Source organism: Miscanthus floridulus, chromosome 15 (assembly GCF_019320115.1).
Source record: "Miscanthus floridulus cultivar M001 chromosome 15, ASM1932011v1, whole genome shotgun sequence".
Lineage (NCBI taxonomy): Eukaryota > Viridiplantae > Streptophyta > Magnoliopsida > Poales > Poaceae > Miscanthus > Miscanthus floridulus.
In genome coordinates, this window is record NC_089594.1 from 82,176,184 (window position 1) to 82,202,328 (window position 26,145).

General features: G+C 43.6%; 1 pseudogene; it reads left to right on the forward strand.

The window, feature by feature from the left end:
* The first annotated feature begins 3,242 nt into the window (after positions 1–3,242).
* On the forward strand, positions 3,243–24,296 carry LOC136507783 (uncharacterized; annotated as a pseudogene).
* Positions 24,297–26,145: the final 1,849 nt, after the last annotated feature.

Below are 26,145 nucleotides of genomic sequence, written 5' to 3' on the forward strand. Positions count from 1 at the left end.
AGGACGCTCCTGATCACGTGAAGCTCATCATATCTGGAGGCCTGGCGTTCATCACCTTCGGCGTGTTCATGGGGCCGGTGTGTGCAAATCGGAGGAACGTATAAAATTGGCCATCCGGCTGGTTTCTTGTTCAGCTATTGCGGTCTTGACATTTAGCGTCGCATCTCAGCTCTCTGGACCAGCCTACATCGCTCTCACTGCACTTGCTGGAGTAGCTCTGAATTTGGTCATAATGCTGCTGCCGCTCTAGGTAGATCCAACCTTCATTCGCGGCCAACAAATCATACTTTTGGAAGCTCGTAGTAGCTCTATTGTGATTCTGAGCTTTTGGTGCTCTGGTCGGATGCGCTCTTATAATTCTGAACTTGTGGGTGCTGTGGTCTGATGCTGTTCGCATTCTACATTAATGTTACCAACTTGATCTCTTGGTCCTCCTATAATGAAATGGGTGTTTGTTCAAGTTAGGCCAACCTAGCTTATTAGCCCTATGCAATTATGTTAAGTCTCTGTTTGGTTGTCGTGGGCACCTTTTCCAGATTTTTGTTGTCTATTTCTCCTGATATTAATTTATGCTTATTTTATATACTACTAGATATATGCCTATATGCGTTGCATCAGGTCACAATTTTTTATTTTACGGCTTAGATGAATATATTAAGAAGTCCACAAATCTAATTACATATAGAATATAAAGCATGTTTCATGATCTTTATTTATCACACATATATCATGTAGATCTAGTTTATAGAAACCTAACAAAATTAGTTTCACATTTTTTAATTAATACTTGTGTGATTTGATAATACAAACATGATGTTCCCACTATTACTATTATTTGAGTCTTCACACCTCCCATGATTGGTTTTCAGGTACGAAGGTTCCAGGTACACAAAGTTCCAGGTACCAAGGTTGTGAGGAATAAGAGCACCCGCAATGTGAAGGAGTGGGGTCGCTCCTATCCTGGGCCTCATGATGACATGACTCGTCCTGTTGTTTTACACCGCAGCGTATCGAACCGGAGTCGCTCCTTAGCTGGGACCCACGCACCCAAAAAAAAGACAATCGTTTACTATGTGTGTCAGTGATATATTTTTTTATTGGGAAAGAGGCGGGTTCTATGTATGGGAGCCGCTCCTCCATCGAACCCAGCCTGCAGTGTATGGTACCCGGTGCTATGCTTACAATAAATGTATCGAACCGACAAAAACCCAACACTGCGGCTGCTCTAAGGTACGTAGAACGTGGATCGACAATTTTAAGTTCCAGAGGTTATACCTTTTCAGAATGATTGGTTTGAAGATTGGAATGTGATCCCTAAATAATTGGGATGATATGCCTGGAAGTAGCTATAAAATGAGGCTCATAATCTCGACATACTTATTTACTTAATTAATTAACTACTATTATTTGAAATTGCATGTACAACGTTAACGTTAACAGATTTGTTAAAGGAAAGCATGAATGTGCGTCTGGGCTGCAGGTCCATTTGAATTGACGGTCGCATTAGGACATGCCTTGCAGGCCCGTTTTACTTGTAGTCTCCCATCCAGACTCTACAGGCCCATATGGACACTTGTAGTCTCCCATCCAGACTGCAGGCCTATATGGACATGCCTTTGTCGCATGATCGAACCAGCACCGTGCCGCCGCCAGCGGCCGGCCCCAGCACCGCGCCGCGCCGCCGCCGGTGTCCGGCACCAGCGCCGCGTCGCGCAGCTGCCGGCGCGTTCGGCCCCAGCACCTACTCACGCAGCCACCCAGCGTCGCGCCGCCGTCCAGCTGCTGAGCTGCATCACCAATCTTAGCAGCTTCGCCTCATATTCGGTTTATTCGGCTTGTTTTTTCAGCCGAAACAGTATTTTTCTCTCACAACAATTCATCCAGAATAGAGTTTCAGCCAAGATTCAGAAAGCGAACGGGGCGCTATCTACATTCTCTCGACTGATCGCACGATTAATTTTACGGGGTCGAGCGTGGTGAACACAGGACGGACACGATCCCCTTTAGATTTCGCAGACGACACGGACTCCACATGAGGGGGGGGGGGGGGGGGGGTGGGGTGTTACACGATACTCTTAATTATTATTTTTTATTATTAAGCGTAGAGATAGAGAAGAGATACCATGACTAACCTATAAGGAATATTGATTTTGGAAGCTTCTTCTGTTTTCTATCTATGTATTACAAAATCAGAAATAAACGTTGTAAAGGATGCACTTTTTTTTTTGAGGAAAAGGATGCACTTTGTTGAAACCTGTAAAATCAAGCCTTCTTGGAATGCCACACGGTGCCTAGGCCGGTGGGCCAAGGAGAGCCCATCATCTACTGCTGTGGCCCATATATCATTCAACGCAGCCTCCTAAGGAAGCTTCTAAGAAAAATTTCATTTCATCTCCCTCAACTGTTGCATAAGTTTGATTTTACCTCCCTTAATTAGAAAATCGGTTTTTTAGACTCCTACAACTATTTGAAAGCGTTAAATTTACCTATCTTAGCGGTTTTGAGAGTGATTTTGGCTGATGTAGCACCAAATCAACCACGAGAAAGGTAAATCTAACTTCTATGATAGTTCAGAGAGGTCAATTAAATTTTATAAACTAAAATAAATATGCTTTTAAAAAATACTACAAATCTGATTTATTATTAGAAAGTTCATAGAAATTTGTTTAAACTCAGAAATACGTAAAATCTTGCTCTACCTTTTTGTTTCTTACTTAGAATTATTTCAATTTTATATAGTCTTCTAAAATTATCCCTCCTCCAGGCTCTAGCTCCTTAAGGGTTGGAGGTAACACGATTTGCGCCGTCATTTGCGGAGTGTGTCTCTTGAGTAGGTATGAAACCCCTGTTTTCATAGCACATCTTGAGGAGCTCCATGAAATCCGATCCACAGATTTAGCCTTCAGATCCAAGTTTTTGGTGGTTCCAGATTTTATGAAGCTAGACCGTTTGGGTACAAATTTGTCGAATAGAGCTGTTTTTTACATATATATAATCTGGCGCTATTGGAGCTCTCACAAACAAGCCTATAAATACAAATACTTTGGTAAATTACAACTTGGCCCAATTTCCTTGGGATCTCCTAATTTACCGTCCACGCACACGTGTACGTACGTTCAAGAGTTGGAGTCGATTGGTGACGATAAATTGAAACCCCGGTGTCCGGTGAAAACCCTTGCCGCATGCACTGATCGATAGATCCCATCGATCCATCGCGAGGCCAAAGCCAAACCTAGAGGGCCATGGCCTCTTTCTCGTCCTCCGGCACGGCAGCCGGCACCGGCAGCATGGCAGTGTTGTCCGAGGAGGGGGCGGCGGCAATGGCGGAGTGCATCGGCCTACTGTTCGGGAGGTGGACTGGTGCTGCACCTAGCGGTGCGGAACCGGTGGGGCGGCCATAACTCGTTGGCCAAGGCTGACCACCTCGCCTTCTCCGTCCTCTCTTGGTTCACCCATAATGCCACCGGAGGTCTCCATCGATCTCGATCTCGTCTCCACCTGAGCTCTATCGAGGGAAAAATGAGTCAGCGCGCTCCCTCCCAACGGGGCGACCAAGCGGTGACTCCACCTCCACCCACGGCAGCGGTGGCGGATCAGGCTACAGCTTGCTCTCCGGCGGCTGGCTCGGTGGTTGCTCCTCGCCTGTCTTCGGCAAAGGTTTGGAGGGATGCCTAGCGCGCTGAAAACATCGATAAGTCATCCTGCCATGAGGGTAACTCTCATTTGGGTTTAGGGGAGTTGGCTACCAGAGATTTGGGGGATTTAGGGCATTAGGGAGGGAGCGGCTTGGACCTTCGATGAGATGGGGACGATTTCAGCATCGTCGAGGAGGCATGGCCATCGATTGAGCAGGGGATTCGCCACGGCAAGGGTGCTCCTCGGCGACTTACTCTGGCTCCAAATCAGTTTTGTGATTGGATTGTGGATGATTCTGGCTATCACCCATCAACCCATAGAGGGGAGTGTCGTGTCCAAGAGCAGATTGCGGCAGACATTAAGCGCCACCTGTTCTCCGACCGGACTGACTTCCAATTGGGGGAACTAGCGGACGCTTGCAATAGGCTCGAAGAGGCGATGGGCATAATGCTTGCGCTAGATGCTCCTAGAGGGTCATGGTGTGTAATAGAACCGCCCAATTTATACAAGATCAAGTACGACTGTCTCCGCTAACACATTGACACGTGCATACTTTCACTCATATAAACCCAGTAGTCCGCCGAGTGTCCCGAAAGACCTCGGTAAATCAACATCACAACCAAGATCGCGGGATTAAGCAAATACACATCACATACACAGGGTTGCAGCAGAAATAATATTACAAATGGGTTCACAAATAAAAGTACCAGTTTGGGTTTCAAAATCGCTTAGTGAAAACAACATAGCTTTCAATGATTACATTAATATAAGTTCCAAATATATTGCTAGCATAAGTGACATCATCCGATAAAAGCATATAGATGAGAAGTAAGTATAGAATCATCGAGCCCACCGGCGGTTAGCCACCATCATCAATAGGTCGAGAACTTCACCTGCAATAAGGTGGAATAAACCCTGAGTACTCGAATGTACTCAGCAAGACTTACCCGTCTTAAACCAAAATAAAGCGACACCAAGGATTATGCAAGGCTTTCTTTAGTAGGCTAGCTGACTCATTTGCGAAAAGCATAAGCTATCATGAAGGAACCATTTTAAGTACTTTGCATCATCTTGATTATGACCTATCCATCTATGTAAGCACCTGTACTATAGCAATCACTTGATTAATCAATAACATCCAGTTACCAACTTAGATTTAGCATATCTCATACCATCCAAATAACCATTAGTGTTCCATCATAATTACTACGATGCCGTAGCTTGAGTCAAGTGCTCACTATCTAGGAGCGATAGCGATTCGAATCGATTCCTAACCAGCTGGTGATTTATTCCTCACACAAACCATGCTTCCCCTGCCAGGGTAGCTTAGATCACCAAGGACACTATTCAGGTAGCCGTGGGACAATCTGGAGCCGTAGTACCCAGGGACCGCCCGACTACCAGGAATCAGGGCGCAACTGCCCTTGGGCTCACTCTTCGTGTCCCTGTCATACCCCCATCAGCAGCAATACGCGCACCCGTGTAGATCCCGGCCCAAATAGTGTCACTAGCTTTGCGGTCGAAAGGTACTTTATTTAGCCAGCTAAATATGAGGCATGCGTTCAACATGACAAGAGGGATGAGCAACGATCGGTCCTTAATCGACACAGACGGAAACTAACAGCACCCCAGAACCCTGTCTGGTTGCCTACAACTTTTTCCGTCCGGTCTCTAATTATCCATCACACATGGTTAATTTTAGGATATCATTCTTTCTATAGCTAAATTCTTCCAGTAACCACCTATAAATGTAGGTGACCAGATATCACCGATCGCTACCGGTCTAAGCAAGGCTAAGCAGTTATTCGATCCTGACCTAATAGGGTAAAAAGGTAATAAGGTAGGCAAGGATAGTAATAAATGCATCAACGGTTTCAATCAACTCCTACAACTTAATACAACAATATATAAACTCATATATAGAAATAATTGCTTTTATAAAGTAGGAGACTTAGAATGCTCCGGGGCTTGCCTGGGATCCCACACCGAGTCAGTGTTAGTTAGACGACACTCACAAGTGAGCATCTCCCGTCCTGGCGACATCTTAGGTCCTAGCACTTGCTTAGTCCTTCCATCTTTAGGATAGATCCATCAAACACCGTCTTCGGATTTGGCTCCAACATCTCATCCTTCACGTGGTGCATCTAGCGTACCTAGATGAGATGCAATATGCAAGTGCATAAATATGAAGAATAGTACCATGAGACGCATCACAAAATAGCAAGCAAGACAAGCATAGTTTACACTAACACACTTAAGTACTTTGCAATGCTTAACTTAAACATCACACAATCTATCATGCTAAGATGGCAAAGAAGACGATAACACCAAGCATGACACAAGTTTCCCAAGATCTCAGGTGCTCTAACTCAGTCATCATTCAAGGCATAAGTCACACTTAACAATATACAAGCAAACACTATAATTGGAATCTGCTAATTTCTAGACATGTAAACAACAGCTACAAGATTTAGCTATAACTGGAGTTACACAAATCCAAATGACTTGCAAGAAGACATTATGGAAAGATTATGAAATTATCTACATTTCATCTATAACTATCACAGCATGATTCCCAAGTTAAGTAGGTCGAAATTATACCTTTACAAAAACTGGTTTATACAAAATAGAGAGCAACAAATCCTGTATTCTAACTTTAAACAGTTGTAACTCAAACACTACTCAACCAAATGATACCAAATTTTTAACAGCAGCTAGATACATAAATTATCTACAACTTTTGTATAAACAAGTTTCACAACAAAGCACATTATCATGAAGAACTTTGCTAAGTTCCTAAATTTGTCCATAAACCACATTTGCAAGAAAATAAATATTAACTTATGTTGCAAACACATAATTGGGCAAAACCAACTTTACCAAAATGTCACACATGACTAAAGAACACCAGAAAACCTAGTGTCTATGACCAAATAAATTCTTTTAATGCATTTCTTAATTTATTTTAGATAACAAGGTGACTTAATGAACATATACCAAAAGTGCACAATAAATTCTACAAAAATTACAGTAGCTCACATATCCTCTCAATACTCTACTGTACAAATTTCATACCATTTGCATAAGTATAGCTGCCTCTATGAAAAAGACAATTTACTATTGCAAGAAATCATGTGAGAGCGAGATAAACCAATAACTCACTCATACTTCATCCAATACTCATAAAATTTTTACCACATCAACTATCACATGAGTAACATACCACAAAAATTTCACTTCCTTTGGAGCCCTAGATCTGCAGTTATGGAAAATAACAAATTCAACTAGCATTACAACCTTACTGCACAAATCTATTTTTACCGCAAAATATTTAAACTAAAACATGTCATATTATAGATCTGATGCATAGAGAATTTCACAAGGATTCCAAAAAGTCCTCATTTGCTATTTTACGAATTTCCTATGAATTACTATGAATTTCCAAAGATTCAGCAAATTTACTACAAATAGGTCCTTATCGGCACTATTCATTTAAGTCACAGACTTTTTAGTTAGATCCCTTTCCTTTGTCGAATTCTAGTACGGTGTCCCTAACGCGAATTTGAACAGAGGACGCCGGCGAATCGGCCGGTGGCGGCCGAAGAAGGGCCGGCAGCGGCGGGGGAATGGTGGGGAAGCACCAGGAGGTTGGTGCACACTCGTAGGTGGCCGCAGCTTGCTCCACGGAGGCCCGACGCGGCCTGGCCACGCACGCCGACGGCCTGGGCGACGGCGGCAGGTGGCACCAGCGTTGCGGGGCGTGGCATGGCTGATGGGGGAGTGCAGGAGGGGCGGCGTGGTGAGAGGAATATGATGGCACTGTTGGCTTGGAAAGAGGAAGGGCTGAGCAGCGGGGACACGGCGAGGCCAAGTTCGGCCATGGCGGCCATGGTTGCGCGCGTCCGCGAGCAACAGCGAGGCGAGGGCGCAAGGGAGAGAGTGAGCCCGGTCGTCCACATTGGCCTAGCGCACGTGGAGAAGCAGCGAGGCGACCGCAGGGAGGCGAGGGCACGCGGCAAGGGAGAGGGCGCGCGGCGTCCATGCAAGAAGGCCACGTCGGCAAAGCGTCAAACACGTGGTGAGCGTCGTGGTGGGCAAGGTGGAGCAGATTTGGGCCATCTATGGGCCGAATCAGCGAATGGGCCATAAACGAAGTTTTCTCACCTCGACCCGCTCTACATTTTCTATTAAGGCACTTAGGTCATTAGAGCAACGGATTAGCGGTAAAATAGTTGCCAAGACAGCAGTGCCAACATAACAACGGTGATCACGGAAGCTCACTTTCAAAGGTCAAAACTCGGTCAAACTCAGTGCAACTTTTTGTATGCTCTTCTCCATAATATAACCTTCAACTTTTATTTTTGGACCAACTCAAGTTGCTTAGCAAAATTTGGAGAACGCGGGATGTCGATGTCGTTGCTTAGCGAAACTCCAGACTTAGAATAATTCTAAGTGCTGAAGACTGCAGCAGAATCAATCTTGTGACCTTTGTTGGTCAAGCTTAGAGATAGATTTAGACTTGGGTCCTTAAATAAAGTTTGTAGTACACAAACTATACTACAACTTTTATTTAAGGTCAAACCTTATATCTTGAATATAAACCATTCTTTTACTTTGGTCAAAGCAGCATCTCGTTAACCCTAGAATTAGAGTTTTCGACCAAATGAGGCCTTTTCTTGACATGTGCTCAACACAAATCCATCATGACTTTTGTTGTAGATTTCAATTAGAGTCATTTGGGCAAGGTACTAAGGTTTGGTTGATGATCTATACTTCCATTCACTTAATAGTGCAATTCAAGCACTTAGTAAAGTCATTCCAATAAGGATATAACTTATCATTTCATGTGAATTTTTTATTCCAAACTACATGAAACTTTTCCAGTGACCCATATAGATGGGTATTGATGTGAGACACATGAAGATATTCCAATAACACCAGCCAAGCATATATCTTGAAAATGCCTATATGTAAAGCAAGGGTGCAATATCCGACTTTAGGTTGGGGCTCATTTCCATAGGTTTGACCTTGACATCTCCATCACCACTGAACATGTCATGGTTGAGCTCAAACCCATTGCTTAACTAGTGACAAACACCTGGGGTGTTACATGGTGATCCTTGGAGCTCTAGCAAATAATGAAACTCCAGCGTCTCACTGGCGGGTGCTCTTTGGATGTCTCCCATGGAGGGGAAGCTTCTAGAGTTCCTGATGAAGCTGGTTGAGGACAAAGGCACTCACCTAGGCCGAGACCCCCCGCTTTGATCACTCCTAGGCCGCTAGGCCAGGCCCTGGGTTGTTTTGGATCCTGAAAGGAAGGCTCACGTTGGATATTTGTCACCCTGCCCATCCTTTAGATCGCTATAGGCATACCTCCTGCAGAGTTCGGGCACTTCCTCCACACCAATCCCTAACCAAATCCTTCACTAAAATCACCAAGATGGCAAGAGATCCAGCTCGTCCACTGGGCAAACATCGGCAGGAGGAGTGGATGGAGGAGGATGACCTTCTTCGGGGAGAGCTCGAGGAACATGACATGCGTCGCCAACTATAAAGGGGTGGCGGTAGAGATCTTGGGCTGGTAGATGGTGAAAGCTTTAGGGGAAGGTATGATGGTTGAAGCCAGATCCAAGGGGGTCAAGAGCATTTTTGTGGCAATAAGCCATACAATCCTAGGAGGAATGATCTTGGAAGAAACCAATCAAAGAGAGGAGGCTAGAATGATGTGCATCAAGGGGCTTGGAACCCAAACAATCAGGGAAATTGGAGGCCAAATCTTCAGGCAGCTTGGAATCACCCTGCCCATCGAGCCATTGATTCATGGAGAGATAACCACCAAGAGAAGGGAGGCATAGTCCCTTCCACAGGTGTGAAACCCTTCAATCATTTTGAGGTTAAATGCTTTCATTGCCTGGATATTGGTCATCATCAGTCGGAATGTACCAAGGAGCCTGTGTGTTACAAGTGCTAAGGTAGAGGCCACATGGCGGTTGACTGTAAGCTTGTGAACTTGAAAAAGTTATAGAAGTTTGGATTTGGGATCTCGGGTCAAGGATTTTATTCTCTCAATATACTAGAGGCTAGGGCCAAGGAGGCCACAACTACAGGCTTGCTCACCATACTTGAAGGTGAAGCTTCTGAGGAAAGAGTGGATAAAGAGCTAAAGCACCTAGTGAGATTAGATTAGGATTTCAAAGTTAGGAAGATGGATCACCAGGAATACCTTATAGTCTTCCCTGACAAGAACATGTTGGACACCTTCACTAAGCTTACTGGGGTTGAGATGTCTCTCTTTGGGTTGAAAGGGTGCATCTTCAAATTATTCATGGACCCTGAATCTTCATCTATGCTTCATACAGTTTGGATTAAGGTTCACAAAATTCCTAACGTTGCTAAGGACTTTGAATCAGTGAAGGATGTAAGGAAAATGGACCCTTGGCCCATTTACTTTAGATTTTGGTGTTTGACTAATGAATTTGCAAGTGATTGTTCTGTAGTTCAATAGGATGCAAGATGTGATTGGGATGAAGGCGACATGATGATCCGATGATCAACACCTTAAGCAAGACCTTAGAAGCATAAGAGAAGACTCAAGATATCAAGCAAAGTCCGAGCACGAAGATAGGAACCAAGCCAGATGCAAGATCATGAAGAAATGAGCTCACAGAGGTGACCAAATGCTGGACCGGATGTTGGACAGCTCACAGAGGTGACCGGATGCTGGACTAGACGCTAGACAGCTCACACAGGTGACCAGACGTTGGACCAGACGCTGAGCAGCAACATGACCGGACGCTGGGTGCCAGAGTCCGATCAACATCAGTAAGGTTCTAGAGAGCCATTTTCGTGACCGGACGCGTCCGGTCAGTGCTGACCGGACGCTGGTCAGAGTCCGGTCAGTAGCAGAAAAGCGGGATTTCATCTCCAATGGCTACTTTCTCAGTGGGGCTTACAAATACACCCCAACCCGCTATTTAAGATGTGTAGAGCTGAGGAAACATACCAAGGGTGTTGATACACCATTTTAGTGATTTCCACTTGCATAGTGCTTAGTGTTTTATTAGGTGATTGGCGTTGGTGCTTTGCGAAGTGCTTAGGTTGATTAGATCACCGCTTATGCGCTTGCTCTAGGTTTAGGCCTAGTGTTAGTGAGGTTAGCATACCTCTTACCACTTGGTGCTTGCACGCACCATTGTTGTACATCGGAGGGGCTTGTAGTCTTGCGAGATCACACCAACCATGTTTCTGGTGTGGCCACCACCGTGTACCAGAGGGAACAAGGCCCGCGGTGTTTCGGCCGGAAGCTTGATAGTGAAGACGGTGGGGAGCATCCGGGAGAGGCTTGCCGAAAGGCACGTCAGAGACCCACTTGCGCGTGGGGAAGGCCCGAGGCTATCCACGGAGTTACTCGACCGGGAGCTTGGCCCTTGTGAGGGATACCTTGCGAGGGGCTCCAACGAGGACTAGGGGGAAGCTTGTGCACTTCTCGATACCTCGGTAAAAATACCAGAGTTGTCGATGAGAGTTTGTATATCTCTATCTTGCTCTTTACCTTCCGCATTTACATTGATTACATTACTCCTTTTGTGGTAGAGAGCAATATACTAGTAAAACCGTAGTTGCACATTTAGATAGTTTATTTTTTGCACAGGTTTTGCTAGGGTTAGAAAAGAGGCCATAGTTTAAGGTTAGTTTTTTAAGTTGCCTAATTCACCCCCCTCTTAGGCATCACGGTCCCCTTCAATTGGTATTAGAGCCGGTTGGCTCAATTTGGACCTTTGGCTTAACCGCCGTTGAGCCGACGCTACTTAGAGTGGTTGTGATGGATACCTCTAGGCCTCCGCACTTTGATGGCACTAACTTCCCCTATTATAGAGCTAGAATGGCTTGCTACCTTGAGGCGATTGATTTGGGAGTTTGGAGAGTCACTCGTGATAGGATGAAACCCATTAAGAATCCCGATAAACCCACAAAGAGTGATGAAAAGGAAATTCATTTCAATGCGAGAGCAAAGAATTGCTTGTTTGAATCATTTAGCATGGATGTGTTTAACCAAGTATTCACTTTAAATATGGCACATGAAATTTGGTTTAAACTTCAAGAGCTACATGACGGCACAAGTAATGTCCGTGAGCAAAAACATTGTTGAGCTAAACAAAATTATGATTCCTTCTAATTGAATGATGATGAGCTTGTTCGTGAAATGTATTCTCATTTGAATCTAATTATCAATGAGCTCCATTCTATCGGATTAACAAAGCTAGATGATGTAGACATCTTGAGAAAGATCATCTCCGTGCTACCACAAAAGAAATATACAAGCATCATCACCATCCTTCACAACATAGAGGACTTGAGCACCATGACCCCAGCCATAGTCATTGGCAAGATAGTGGCATTTGAAATATCATGCAAGATGGGTCAAGAAGAAGCCTCTTCATCAAGCAAAGGCAAAGCTCTTGCATGTGGCAAGAAAAAGAAGATGAAGGGCAAGCAAATTGAGACAAGCTCAAGCTCAAGCTCCTCAAGTGAAGAAGAAGAAGAAGAAGAGGATGATGATGAAGATTCAAGTGATGATGATCAATCTTCCTTCTCCACCTCTGACCTTGATGAAGAATCAATCAAACTTATCAACAAGGTGGAGAAGATGATCCAAAGGCTCAATGTCAAGGGTGTGCCCATCTAAATTCAAGATATCATCTTCACCAATTAAAGAAATGAGCAAAGAAAAAGAGGATGTTATGGATGAGGCGAGTTAGGCACTTTGTGGAAGTTTATCCAAACAAGCCCACACCAAGACAAAGAAGAAGGCGTGCAAGAACCAATCCCTCACATCAATAAGGTCATGGGATGATTCTTCAAGTGAAGAAGAACACCATCACAAGAGGCAAGGGCGCAAGCACCCATCATCAAGCTCTTCTCGTGTGTGTCTTATGGCATAAGGTAATGAAAGCTCATCCTCTAGTGAGAGTGATAATGATGATGAAATGCCTTCCTATGAAGAAATTGTGCAACAAAATCTTAATTATGCTAAAGTTTGCACTAGTCAACAAAAGAAGCTCAGAAAGATTAAAGAAAATCTAGATAGTTCACAAGAAGCATATAAAAGTTTGCTTGAACAATATGAGAACTTTGCTAATCTTAATGTTGAACTATCTACTAAAATTGAGCGACTTGAGGCTAGTGCAACAACAAATGCATGCACAATCAATAATGAGCAACTTGTAAAGAAAAATGAAAAATTAAAAGAAAAGTTAGCTAGCTCACAAGATGCTTATAAAAGTTTGCTCGCTAAAATGAAAACCATGTGCAAACATTGTGATGAGCTAACTAATAAAGTTGCTAATCTTGAAGCCGTTAGCACAACCCTCACCAAAGCATCTAAAAAGAAAAGTTCTATCATTAGCATGCCTAAAAAGGATGCCTTTACTTCTTGTAATGATTTATGTTTAGACTCACCTTTGTGCAACCAAGTTTGTGTTGAGAAAGTTGTTGTAGATACATGCACACAAGAGGTTACAAAGGAGAATGAGCAACTCAAGCAAGAAGTAGCCCACCTCACCAAAGACTTGACTCAAGTGAAAGGCAAGGCGAAGAAAGCCCAACTTCATCAAGATAACACCATCAAGGGAGTGAAGAAGCTTGATGAAGGACAAACCATGGTTTGCTATGTGTGCCACAAAGAAGGCCACAAGTCCTATGAGTGCAAGGTGAAGAATGGGGGAGGAGCAAAGAAGAAGGAGAAAAAGCAAACAAGTAAACTCTCCAACACCTACACCAACAAGGTGGACAAGAAGGCCTCCACACCTTATCTCTTGAAGAAGAAGAAAAATGACAAGGTGGTGGCCATCAAGGTGAACAAGCAAGCCAACAATAGGGTCAAACGTTTTTGGGTGCCAAAGGAAATCATCTCCAACATGAAGAGCACCAAAAAGGTTTGGATCTTGAAAGGCAAGTGAGAAGTCCAATGGACGTCGGGGAATTTGGAGACTTGGCAAAGTATGGATGCATTTCATGGGGTGCATCATGATGGACAAAATCATTGCCAAGTGGGTTAGTGAATACTATGAACCCAAATTCCCCTTCCCATGTTAGGTAACTAGATTCAATCTACTTCAATTGGTATTAGATTTAAATTTTCCTACAATTGGTATCTTTTAGCATCTAGTTACTCTTCATGCCTAGGTTTGCATTTGCATTCTTATATATTTGGTCATGCATACACTAGGTATTTCATATGGTAGGCTTGCTCGGTTTTATTCTTATTCCTTGGAGCAATCCTACATGGTTTAAAATTGTTTAGGAGCACGACACATAGCTTGTCCTTCAATTGTTCATCTAATATGTGCCAAAGTCCAAATTGTAGATAATTTCCCCCGAATATCGCCTTCGAAAATGACCCTCACATTCATGTGATGTCATCTTTCAAGTGGTGTTTTTGATTCTAAAATCAATGTGCATGTTTCCTACAAATATTTCATACTTGTGTGCACAAATTTAGGGAGAGGTTACTCTACAAGTTGGATGCTTTGAGACTAACACCTTTTCAAGCTTATCATGTGTGTAGTAGTCTTATTGTAAGGAAAATGGAGTCCTCAGAGTTAAGCATCATACTTCAAATATCCACCACTGATTGCAAGTGGTAGAAATCAACATGTGCTATTTCTAAACCAATATCATCATGTTGATTTCATTTTGATATTTATATGCTTTCTCCGTGCATTATATAAATTAAATTCCCTTGTGCAATACTTTGCCAATTATGCCTATGTTTTGCCTTCTATCATATGTATGCATATATTTAGGGGGAGCTTAGTCTATATAATGTGAGAGTCAAATTTTATGATCTATTTCACTCTACACACAAAGTATCACAAAGTTTGACCCTCCCTTATGCTACTAATGTCTTTCTTTTTGGTGTTTGATTCCATAGGGAGAGAATTTAGAGGACCAAAAGCAAGCATTAATTTATAGTAATGGTCCGAGAAAGGGAGGATAATGAATTATAGATTAGCCTATGTAATGGGGAGAATTTGTAGGAAGCAAGGCTTAAATCCATAATACCATATGGGGACATTTGCAAGGGCAAGATAAGTCTTTATGTAGACTTACAAGTAGTATTTTTTAACATCATATAATCTTGCCCCTTGCATTGCATCCTAGCAAGTAGGTAGTTTTTAAATTTCAAAATTTTACTATTTGCTTTCTTTGGTCGTGTTGTCATCAATCACCAAAAAGGGAGAGATTGTAAGGAAAATGGACCCTTGGCCCATTTACTTTAGATTTTGGTGTTTGATGACCAACACAACCAAATTGGACTAATGAATTTGCAAGTGATTGTTCTGTAGTTCAATAGGATGCAAGACGTGACTTGGACGAAGGCGACGTGATGATCTGATGATCAACACCATAAGCAAGACCTTAGAAGCACAAGAGAAGACCCAAGATATCAAGCAAAGTCCGAGCACGAAGATAGAAACCAAGCCAGGCGTAAGATCGCGAAGAAATGAGCTCACTGAGGTGACCGGACGCTGGACCGGATGCTGGACAGCTCACAGAGGTGACCGGACGCTGGACAGCTCACAGAGGTGACCAGATGCTGGACCAGACGCTGGACCGGACACTGGATAGCTCACAGAGGTCACCGGACGCTGAGCAGCAAAGTGACCGGACGCTGGGTGCTAGAGTCCGATCAACATCAGTAAGGTTCCAGAGAGCTGTTTTCATGACCGGACGTGTCTGGTCAGTGCTTACCGAACGTGTCCAGTCAGTGCTTACCGGACGCTGGTCAGAGTCCGGTTAGTAGCAAAAAAATGAGATTTCATCCCCAACGGCTACTTTCTCAGTGGGGCTTATAAATAGACCCCCAACCGATCATTTGAGATGTGTGGAGCTGAGGAAACATACTAAGGGTGTTGATACACCATTTTAGTGATCTCCACTTGCATAGTGCTTAGTGTTTTATTAGGTGATTAGCGTAGGTGCTTTGCGAAGTGCTTAGGTTGATTAGATCATCGCTTATGCGCTTGCTCTCGGTTTAGGCCTAGTGTTTAGTGAGGTTAGCATACCTCTTACCACTCGGTGCTTGCGCGAACCATTGTTGTACATCGAAGGGGCTTGTAGTCTTGCGAGATCACACCAACTGTGTTTGTGGTGTGGACACCACAATGTACCGGAGGGAACAAGGCCCATGGCGTTTTGGCTGGAAGCTTAATAGTGAAGACGGCGGGGAGCATCTGGGAGAGGCTTGCCGGAAGGCACGTCAGAGACTCACTTGCGTGTGGGGAAGGCCCAAGACTATCCACGGAGTTATCCGACCGGGAGCTTGGCCCTTGCGAGGGATACCTTGCGAGGGGCTCCAACGAGGACTAGAGGGTAGTTTGCGCGCTTCTCGATACCTCGATAAAAATACCAGAGTCATCGACGGGAGTTTGCATGACCTTGCTCTTTAGCTTCCGCATTTATATTGATTACATTACTCCTTTTGCGGTAGAGATAGCAATACACTAGCAAAACCGTAGTTGTACATTTAGATAGTTTATCTTTTGCATAGGTTTTGCTATGGTTAGAAAAAGAGGCCATAGTTTAAAGTTAGTTTTTTAAGTTGCCTAATTCACCCCCCTTTTAGGCGTCATGGTCCCCTTCAAAGGAGATCACTAATTTGGTTGCAGAACCTCTAGTGGTGGATGAACTGAGTCTCATCAGAGCTAAACCTGTTAGGGTGAAAGTGAGGTGCAGGAATCCTTCGGCAATCAAAGGTTCAATTGAAGTTTTATTTAACGGTGTTGTGGTGTTCCTGAGATTTGAGGTGGAAGAACCCATGGGTGGGTCCAAAAAAGGGAAAGGAGGTCTCCCCCCCCCCCCCCCCCACCAGGCCTTGGTAAGCCAGATAACCCACATAACAGGGACCCTGACAATAACCAAAAGGGGGACAAGAACAAAAGGAGTATGAACAAATTTGATAGGATGGGCAGGCTGGATAGGGAGATGGACTCCAACCATGATGAATCCATGGAGGATTGTGTGGAGGGAGTGGGGACCAAAGGGAATTCTGAACAAATGAGGCCTATCATAGTTACTCCCTTAGCTGCATTCCATCCTGAGGTAGGACTGATTGACATGGAACCTAAATCTCAAGTGGGGAAGGATGTTGTAGATGATTCATCTAGAATTCCACAAGCAGATCAGCAGATTGTGGATGGGAACCTAATTCTATCACCTGCTGACAATCAGGTCATTGTTCATGGAATTGATGGGGCATATTTGATGGATAAGGACAAGTGGCCTAAAGTGATGTTGGTTTCTGAGGTTCAAGATTCTAAACCAATGGAATCACTTACCCAGGAAGGGACATTTACTGCTGACAATTGGAAGGTGCTAGGGTCTAAAACTAAAAAGTCGGGCTCTGATAAATCACCTTTTCAAGCTGCTTTCAACAAAGTCAACACTGTTGAGGAGGATATGATGGATAACATCTCATGCCAAAGCAAAGACTCTAACATTGAGGAAGTGGGCCAAGGTTGGCAAACTTCTAAAAGCAAGAAGTCCAAAAGACAAAAGAAAACCAAGATCATGGTGGCTTCAAGATCCAGTAGTAGGATCCCTAGAGATGGCATCCCTATTGCTGAGAAGGCCACAATGAGAACTTCTGCAAGGGACAATCCAGTAGGTACAACTACCCATAACCCTTTTTCTATTCTAAACAATACTCCTGATGATATGCTTCTTTCTGTTATTAATGACCTTGACATTGAGATCGTTAATCCTACTGAGCAACTAGATGTCTTAAAACTAGAAGAACTAGCTAGAGCAGCTATAGCAGAAGCAAATTATAAAAATTTTCTAGAAACCCAAATTGCAAAATTTGCTCCTCAGAATGATGATGAACTGAGAGATTTGGCCATGGAGGTGACATCTAACCAGAATAGAGATTATCAGGAATCATCAACCATGGAGGGAGATGGTCCTAGTAATACTGAGCCTCAGACTGTTCCGATCAACCTTGATACACAATGAAATTCTTATTTTGGAATGCTAGGGGTGTGGGTACTCCCTACATAAGAATCTTGATTGCCAAACATGTGCTTCAGGAGGAGTTAGACTTAGTTGCCATTCAGGAAACCATTAAACAGGATTTTAGTGACCGGGAATTGAAGGAAATGCCTGGGAATAAAGTCTTCTCCTGGCATTGGATTCGAGCCAGAGGCCATTCTGGAGGGCTAGCCACGGGGGTTAACTTTGAGCTACTTGAAATAGAGCAAACAAAGTTACTTCAGTATAGTTTGTGGCTTTTAGTAAGGAATAGACTGACTAATTTCAGGTTTTCGGTAGTCAATGTGTATGGTCTAGCACAACATGAATTCTCTGCTAACTTTATTCTAGAGCTATCAGAAACATGTTCATAGGAAGATTTACCTCTGCTGTTAGGCGGGGATTTCAATTTGATCAGGGGTAATAAAGATAGAAATAGGGGTCAAGGAGACCAGAACCCGATGGACCTTTTTAATAATTTTATAGGACAGTTTCATTTGAGAGAGATTTTTATTAGTAGTCCTAAATTCACTTGGTCCAATAAACAAAAGGACCCCACTTTAATCAAGCTTGATAGGATTTTGGCTTCTAAATCCTAGGAGGTGAACTATTCCACATATCATGCTTGGTCCAAAGTCAGGGTTGGCTCAGACCATAGCCCATTAGTTCTTATCTCTGGTGAGCATGGAGCTGCCAGACCCAATTACTTTCATTTCAATGACAAGTGGCTTCTTCATAAAGATTTTTATCTTCTTATTCAGGACAAATGGCGTGCTTTGAGTAAATCTTTTGATTCCCAATCCTATTCACTAGATAAGTGACATGGTAGCCTTCAAAAACTTAGGCAATTCCTGAGAGGTTGGAGCTTGAACCTAAAAGGGGAGCAGAGAGCTAAAAGGGATCAGCTAATCTAGGCTTATATCTTTCTTAGAATGGGATGAGAGGATTGCCTTGGAAGATGAGATTGAGGGCTTAGACAAATTAGAGGAAATTTAGTGGAAACAAAGAACCGAGAAAAAGTGGATTTTGATGGGGGATTCAAATACTCACTTTTACCATCAATTTGCTAATGGGAGAAGGAGGAAGAACACTATTTCCTTTCTTGATTCTGATCAAGGAGAGATTAGGGGTCAAAAAGGCATAACTGCTCATATTGTGTCTTATTACAAATCCCTGTTCGGAACTAGTGACCCTTGCCACATGGTTCTGGGTCCTGATTTCTGGCCTGCTAACTTGAAACTTACTAATGACATTAGAGACCATTTGGTTAGGGAGTTTGACACTCATGAGGTTAAGGGGGTCATCATGGAGATGAACTCCAATACTGCTCTAGGACCAAATGGGTTTGGAGTCTCCTTCTTCAAAACTTTTTGGGAAATTATTAAGGATGACATCCTGGCCCTCTTTAGGGATTTTCATGCTGAACAACTTGATATCAAAAGAATGAACTTTGGGGTTATCACTCTGGTTCCTAAGGTCAAGGAGGCCAATATTATTAAATAGTACAGACCTATTCGTCTATTAAATGTGGATTACAAATGGATAACCAAAACCATGACTAACAAATTGACCCCTGTAGCTAAGGATGTTATTGACAGCAATCAGACAGGGTTTATCAAGGGTAGAAACATTCTAGAGGGGGTGATGGTACTTCATGAGGTTCTCCATGAACTCCGGAAGAACAAGGGTCATGGACTGATCTTAAAGATAGATTTTGAAAAGGCATACAATAGGGTGAGATGGCAGTTTTTAGAGCAAGTGATGCTGAGCAGGAATTTTCATCAAAAATGGGTGAAATGGGTGATGGACACTGTTAAAGGGGGAAAAGTATGTATTAATGTCAATGGGGAGAGAAGCAACTATTTTAGCACCTTTAGAGGTTTGAGGCAAGGGGATCCTCTCTCTCCTCTCCTTTTTAATCTTGTAGCAGATGTTTTGGGGTACTCTTAGACAAGGCTGTCATTAAGGGGCATATAAATGGGGTCCTTGAAAATATGATTCGAGGGGGTATTTTTCATATTCAATATGCAGATGACACTGTCATCATGATAGATGGCTCTTATCAATCTATTAGGAATCTCAAGCTTATCTTATATTTCTTTGAATGGCTCACTGCCTTAAGATTAATTACCATAAGAGTGAGGTTTTTGTCTTTGGGGGTTCTCAATAGGAAAAAGAAAATATGGCCAATATGCTAAACTGTTCCCTGGGTTCTTTACCTCTGAAGTATCTAGGGATTCCTATTAGTGACTCTCACTTGGCCATGGGGGCTTTTTCTCCAATTATCCAGAAGATGATCAATAGATTGGATCCATGGAAAAGGGAAACACATCACATCTGGAGGGCGGCATATTCTGACCAACTCCTGCCTTAGTAGCATTCCTATTTACTGTATGGGGTTTTACTGGTTGACTGATGGGGTTCATAAGAAGATGGACAGTGTTAGGGCCAATTTTTTTGTGGCAAGGAGCTGACAACAAGTTTAGGTATCATATGGCCAAGTGGGAAATGGTTAGTAGGCCCAAAGACCAAGGGGGGTTGGGCATCATTAACACTAGAATAATGAATGATTGTTTACTGGTTAAATGGATATGGAAGATACATCAAGAATCTGATGAGCTTTGGTTTAGATTGATTAAGGCTAGATATCTGAATGGATGCAATTTCTTCTCTGCTCCTAGTAAGGGTAGTTCTCAATTTTGGAAGGGGCTCCATAAGGTGAAACATTTATTCAAATGGGGTGCTCTCTTCAAAGTGAAAAATGGGTTGAACTGTAGATTTTGCCATTTTGGCATGATTGCTGGGTTTTAAATGTGCCTCTGAAAATCGCTTATGAGGACCTGTTCAAGATGGTCAGGGATCCCGATAGTGTGGTAGCTGATCACTGGGTAGAGGAGGAATGGTCAGTAGACTTCAGGAGATCCTTATCTGTAAGGAAATTTGATAGATGGATTGAGCTCAAAAGTGAACTTGATACTATTGTCTTAGAAGAGGAGAATACAGACTTGGTTACTTGGGGGTTAGAGAAGAAAGGGTTCTTTTCTACCAAATCACTGTATAGGTTTATTAGTGATGGTGGGGCTGCTAGCAGGATTGCTGGTTCTATGTGGAAATGTAAAATACCCAGCAGAGCGAGCACGCCCGCGCACAGTCCCAGCGCGGCTAGCAGAGCGAACACGCACGCGCAGCAGCAGCGCCTCTGGCAAGCACGTGCAGTACACCTGGGCCGTATCGCGGCGCGTCCTGCGCGGCCTGGGCGTATCGGAGCGGCGAGCGAGCGCACTGGCGTCCAGCAAGCGAGCGCGCGGCGGCCGGCCAGCGCGGCCAGCAGAGCTCCGGTGAGCACGCGCAACATAGCCTAGGCGTATCGCGGCGAGTCCTGAGCGTATCGCAGCGGCAAGCGAGCGCGGGCGAGCGCACGGTGCGGACGAGCCCTCGCGGCCTCCGGCGAGCTCACGGTGCAGGCGAGCCCTCACGGCTGCGCCCCGGCCCGCTCCGCGTCCACGTCGCCAGGCGCCCCGGCAGCCGCGGCCAAGCACCGCCGCCGCCCGCCCTGATGCCGCGATGCCGCTCTGCGCCCACGTTGCCCCGATGCGGGGTTGCCGGAGCGCCATGACCGGCGGCGCAAGGTCGCGAGGGCCACCGTCGCGCCGATGCGGGGTTGTCGGAGCGCCATGACCGGCGGGCAAGGTCGCTGAGGCCCGCCGTCGCGCGGGTGCGGGGTTGCCGGAGCGCCATGGTCGGCGGGCGCAGGGGCGCGCGACCGTGACGGTGCTCGGCCGCCGGTCTTCTGTCTGAGCTTTCGCGTCAGTGAACGAGCGGATAAGAATGAAGAGGAAGGGGCGTTTCAGTCATTTCGCATCTGATTTTATGTGTTTTGTTTTTTTTAAATCGTTTAATCAGTCTCTAAATAACGGACATCCAAACCAGGGGCAAACGGCTCATTCGTTTCAAAATAACAGGGGTAAAATCACAAAGTTGAAAAAACAGGGGTAAAATCACAATTGAACCTCTGGACAGGGGCAAAAACACCGTTTTCCCCATTTTGTTTGACTGCATAATTGCGCGGATGATCTGGGGATTTCTCTGAGAGATTTTCAATTGGAATGATCAGGCTTCATCTATGAAAAGTTTGTCTGAAACTTGGCTTCCGGGCATGGGGCCCCTTCCTATTAGCTTAACTCTCTTCATTTTTGCAGGTTTCGCTTGGGCCATATAATGGAATAATAGAAACAAGATGGCTATTGAGCACAAGTATCCAAAGTCTCCAACTGACATCATTTATGTTGCGTTATCATATCTGCAGAAATGGAGTGTGCTCCTCAGGGAAGCTGATCGCCAGCGTATCATGCAAGTGAAGGACGAAATTCTCTGCTGGATGAGGAACTTCAAGCCTAGTCTAGTTGTGGCGACAGACGTGTGCGAATTCTAGTCTAGATAGGTTTGTGCTATCTATTGTTGCTTTTGTTTTTCTGAGAAATTGGTTTCCCCAGTCTTGTATCAACTTTGCTTTCTTAAAAGTTGAGGTAAAACTCTCGTTAAAAAAAAATCTCGTCTCCACCCAGCATGCATCGCATTGTTGTTGTCTCTCAAACTTAATTAATCTGGAAACGAAACCGTTCCAATTTCCATCTGTTTTGATGAATTACGATTAATTTTGTTTGTTTCGTTTGTGGGCGATGCACGAATTGAATCACTGAAGGTGCGGGCCCACTTGACCAGGACGAGCAGGAGGAATTGTTGTACGACGGCATGGACGAGTCCTTCAACGCCGACATTGAGGAGGTACGTATCTCTCATTCATGAATCAAATCGATGTAGGTATTTAACACGATCGGAAACAAACTAGAGAATTTTAGCATGTTATTCGTAAAATGAACTTGGGGAATTTAATTTGTCCGAGTAGCTTCAGCAATGTTGCCTTTCAAACTTAATTTAATTGGACGAAGAGACATTCGTTCAGATGCGCAAAATAACTAAAACCTAGTTATTTTATTCACATTTTAAGTCAAAATATATGCTCGATCAGGGATAATTTGAACAATGTTTCTTTTTTTTTGTTCCATAAATTGTTTGTAAACTCTGTACTCTGTGCTCTTTTTTTATGCTTGCAATAAATTTTACTTGTAGGGGCTTGGCCCCTCCAGTTTCTTCAAAAAAAAAAAAAATGAACAATGTTGCCAAGATGTTTGAGGTATCATTACTATCATCCCCCATGACACCAGAAGAACATGATGTTCTAATAATAAGACATGCAGACATACATACGTATCGCGAAACAGGACCAAATATAGTAGCAGACGTGTTTTAAAACACACACAAAGAATAATTGTTACCATCACACATTTATGAGGATGGTGCTTGCCTACCCCTGCACAACTCTGTATATTATTGATTATTGCAACTTAATTTGCTTTCCTGACAAATAAAAAATTTATGGGGCCTCCCCCCCCCCCCCCCCCCCCCCCCCCCCCCCCCCCGTTTACAATTGATCTTCTGTTTGAAGCAATGTTTTGAACAGAAGCTGTATGCCTGTATACGGCACCGTTTGGCAGGGCTTCTCTACCAACTTCAGGAGCCGTTTTCTACCAAACGGGGTAAAGTAAAATAGCTTCACTTGTGAAGCATAAAAACATGCTCTCATAGTGATTTGTGGTGGGATGGAGCAAAAAAAAAAAGTGGCTTCTCCCGGCTACTCCTACAGGCCCCTAAAAACATGCTCTCACAGAGAAGCCATTTTGCCAAACGGTTTACCAAAACCGCTTCAGCTCCACCGGTGGAACTGTTCGTGGAGCTGAAGCAAAAAAAAAAAATGGCTTCACTAGTGAAGTGAAGTTCTGCCAAACAGAGCCTATATTTCTCAACATATATATTAATAGAGAAGAATATACATGTCAAATATAGCACATGACTAATAAATTGGATGAGTTTGTGAGGAGCAGATCGGGGTAGGAGAGGAACTTTGGGAAGGGGAAGAACAGAGCAGAATAGCGAGGACAAATTTTCAATTTCGATGATGGAATACAAGTTCTAGTTGCCTTCTCCAACACATCGACTCAGCACTTATCACTAAGCTATCCATTCGGGGCCGGATACTCTAGCATTGGGCCTCGCCTGCCTCCTGGCCTCCTGGGCCTGGGCCTTGGGCCTTGAACTCCCTGGTCACGCTCCTCATCTCCCTGGCCACTGATGGAGCAGGTTCACTGCTGACAGAGTTATATTACATTCTTCCCCTCAACTGCCAAAAGATGTTGATTATTGTTCATTGTTGTATGGAGTCGGACTTAATTTCATTTGCATGCATGCGACATCATCAATTCATCGAGTTAATTTCTTTCCATTTAAAGCTGCCGAGGCACTTAACCTTTTCTTTTCTCCCTATCAGGTTACTAAGCACCTGATGATTATGTACACACGCTGTCTGCGACAGAACTATTCATACATCGATAAGACAAGGAAGACACGGCTTGCAGGCAGCGCCATTACACAGAGCAAAGAGGTAATAATAATTTTGAACGTTTTGTGCTTTTTGATGCATTATGCAATATCCCTCAAAGGCAAGAGCTTCTGATCGATTTGGCGCCATGTACATGAGAACAATTAGAACTAAAGAATGGATGGAGGAATAAAGTCTTCACCAATCCCGCAAGCATGAACTCTTTCCATGAGTAAGAACAGAGAGCAAGCGGAGAGCTTGAAATGGCTTGGGCTGGAGGAGAAAGAAGGAGAGAGTATATAGCCCGGGACATATAATCCCGGTTTGTGGTTCAAACCCGGACTACAGGTCATGCTCTAGTCAAGTTGGAGCCACCAACCGGTATTAAAGGTTTAGTCACGGCTAATAGCTCCAACCGAGACTAGAGGCCCCCTCCTGCAAAGCCTACGACTCTAGCCGTTGGCCAAGGGACTTTAGTTCCAATTGGTAGCTCCAACCAAGACTAATCCTCTCTTTAATCCCGGGCCTAAAAATGGCCGGGACTAAAGCCAAAAAAACGATGTAATCTGAAAGTCTGTTCTCTACTCGTGATGGATGAACGGCGACAGCTTGGCTAATCGGAAGGTCCCCCACATCGATATGATTCTCGGTGAAGAAAAGTTTTGAGCCCTGCTGTACATAGACATTGTCAACCTGGCTGTGATTTTTAGAGCTGTTTGCGCTGCAGCTGCTAGGACTACTGGTTGTAGATTTTACCACCCTTGCAGCAGCTGAGTAGGTGCTGCAGCTACAGCGCTGTTTGTAGCACAGCCAAGCACGCTGAAACTTATTTGGAAGCTAAAAGTTCCACTGAAGATATTTTTTTTCTTTGGTGTCTTCATAGAGCCTTCTATGCGCTATGCCGATTAAACACAGTTCCACGTTAGAGTATGGATTAGCACATCCAGAAATTAGCGTTGTCGGCAGTATTTTTCACATGGTACATTGTTTGGAGGGCAAAAAGCCTCGCATAGAGATAACACACATATAGTAATCTACAATATCCCAATATACTCTTAACATCCCCCGCATTCACATTGGGGAGCGATCAAGAAGCTAAAGGTTGTAACTTGAACACTCAATATAACCTGATTCACTCTGACAGTGACATCATAGTTTTATAGAAATGCACAGACGAACTATAATTTGAATCACTCTAACATCCCAAATTTGCCTATCGCTGCAGTCGCATCATAATCCCTCCTCTGCCCCCCGCCCCCCACCCCCCTCCCCCTTCCTGCGGAAAAGATAAACCGTAGATCAACAAGTGAGCTGAATTGAGTAAAACCAAAATGCGCACAATGAGCTTAAATTGGTTTTTGCTGTGATACTCTTAAATGGCTGTGAGCTGTTCATTTACTTTTTAGGAGGTGATACATGAAATATATATTTATTTAATTTTTTATTTAGGAAAATATGATAAATCAAGAAAGTTATAGATATAAAGTTTTTTTAGATCTAATTGATGCATACGTGATCTATTGGACGTGGTAAATCTTTTTTTTGCAACTTTAAATATAGTATAATTTAATTAACATAAACTACCAATTTTTTATTTAAGTAACGCGTACCACACGTATGTGCTCAAGCAAACGTGAAATTTATGTGTATGTGTCCAACGTGCATGAAAATATACGTGCTTACATGAAACTTTACGTGGCCACTTTATATGCTCAATATACGTGACAGCTACGTGTTTTATTTGAAGGCCCTCTCAATTATGAAATATACTTTTATTCGAGTTAGTATAACATACACACTCGATTTGTAATGTGTCAACATATAAAATGTTTTAGATAGCTAAAGTTCTCGTCTCAATTAATGTGTTAACTGTTGATATTTTTTCATATATGTAACGTATTTTTTTAATAATAACTGAATAAACTGTTGGATCCAAATCTGTTACTACTTTCTTTCTCTCTCTAGTAGTACATATCAGTGCTAGTAGCTAGCTAGCTGAAACCGCATCATACGAGGTGTACGAGCGAGCTAATTGATGATAA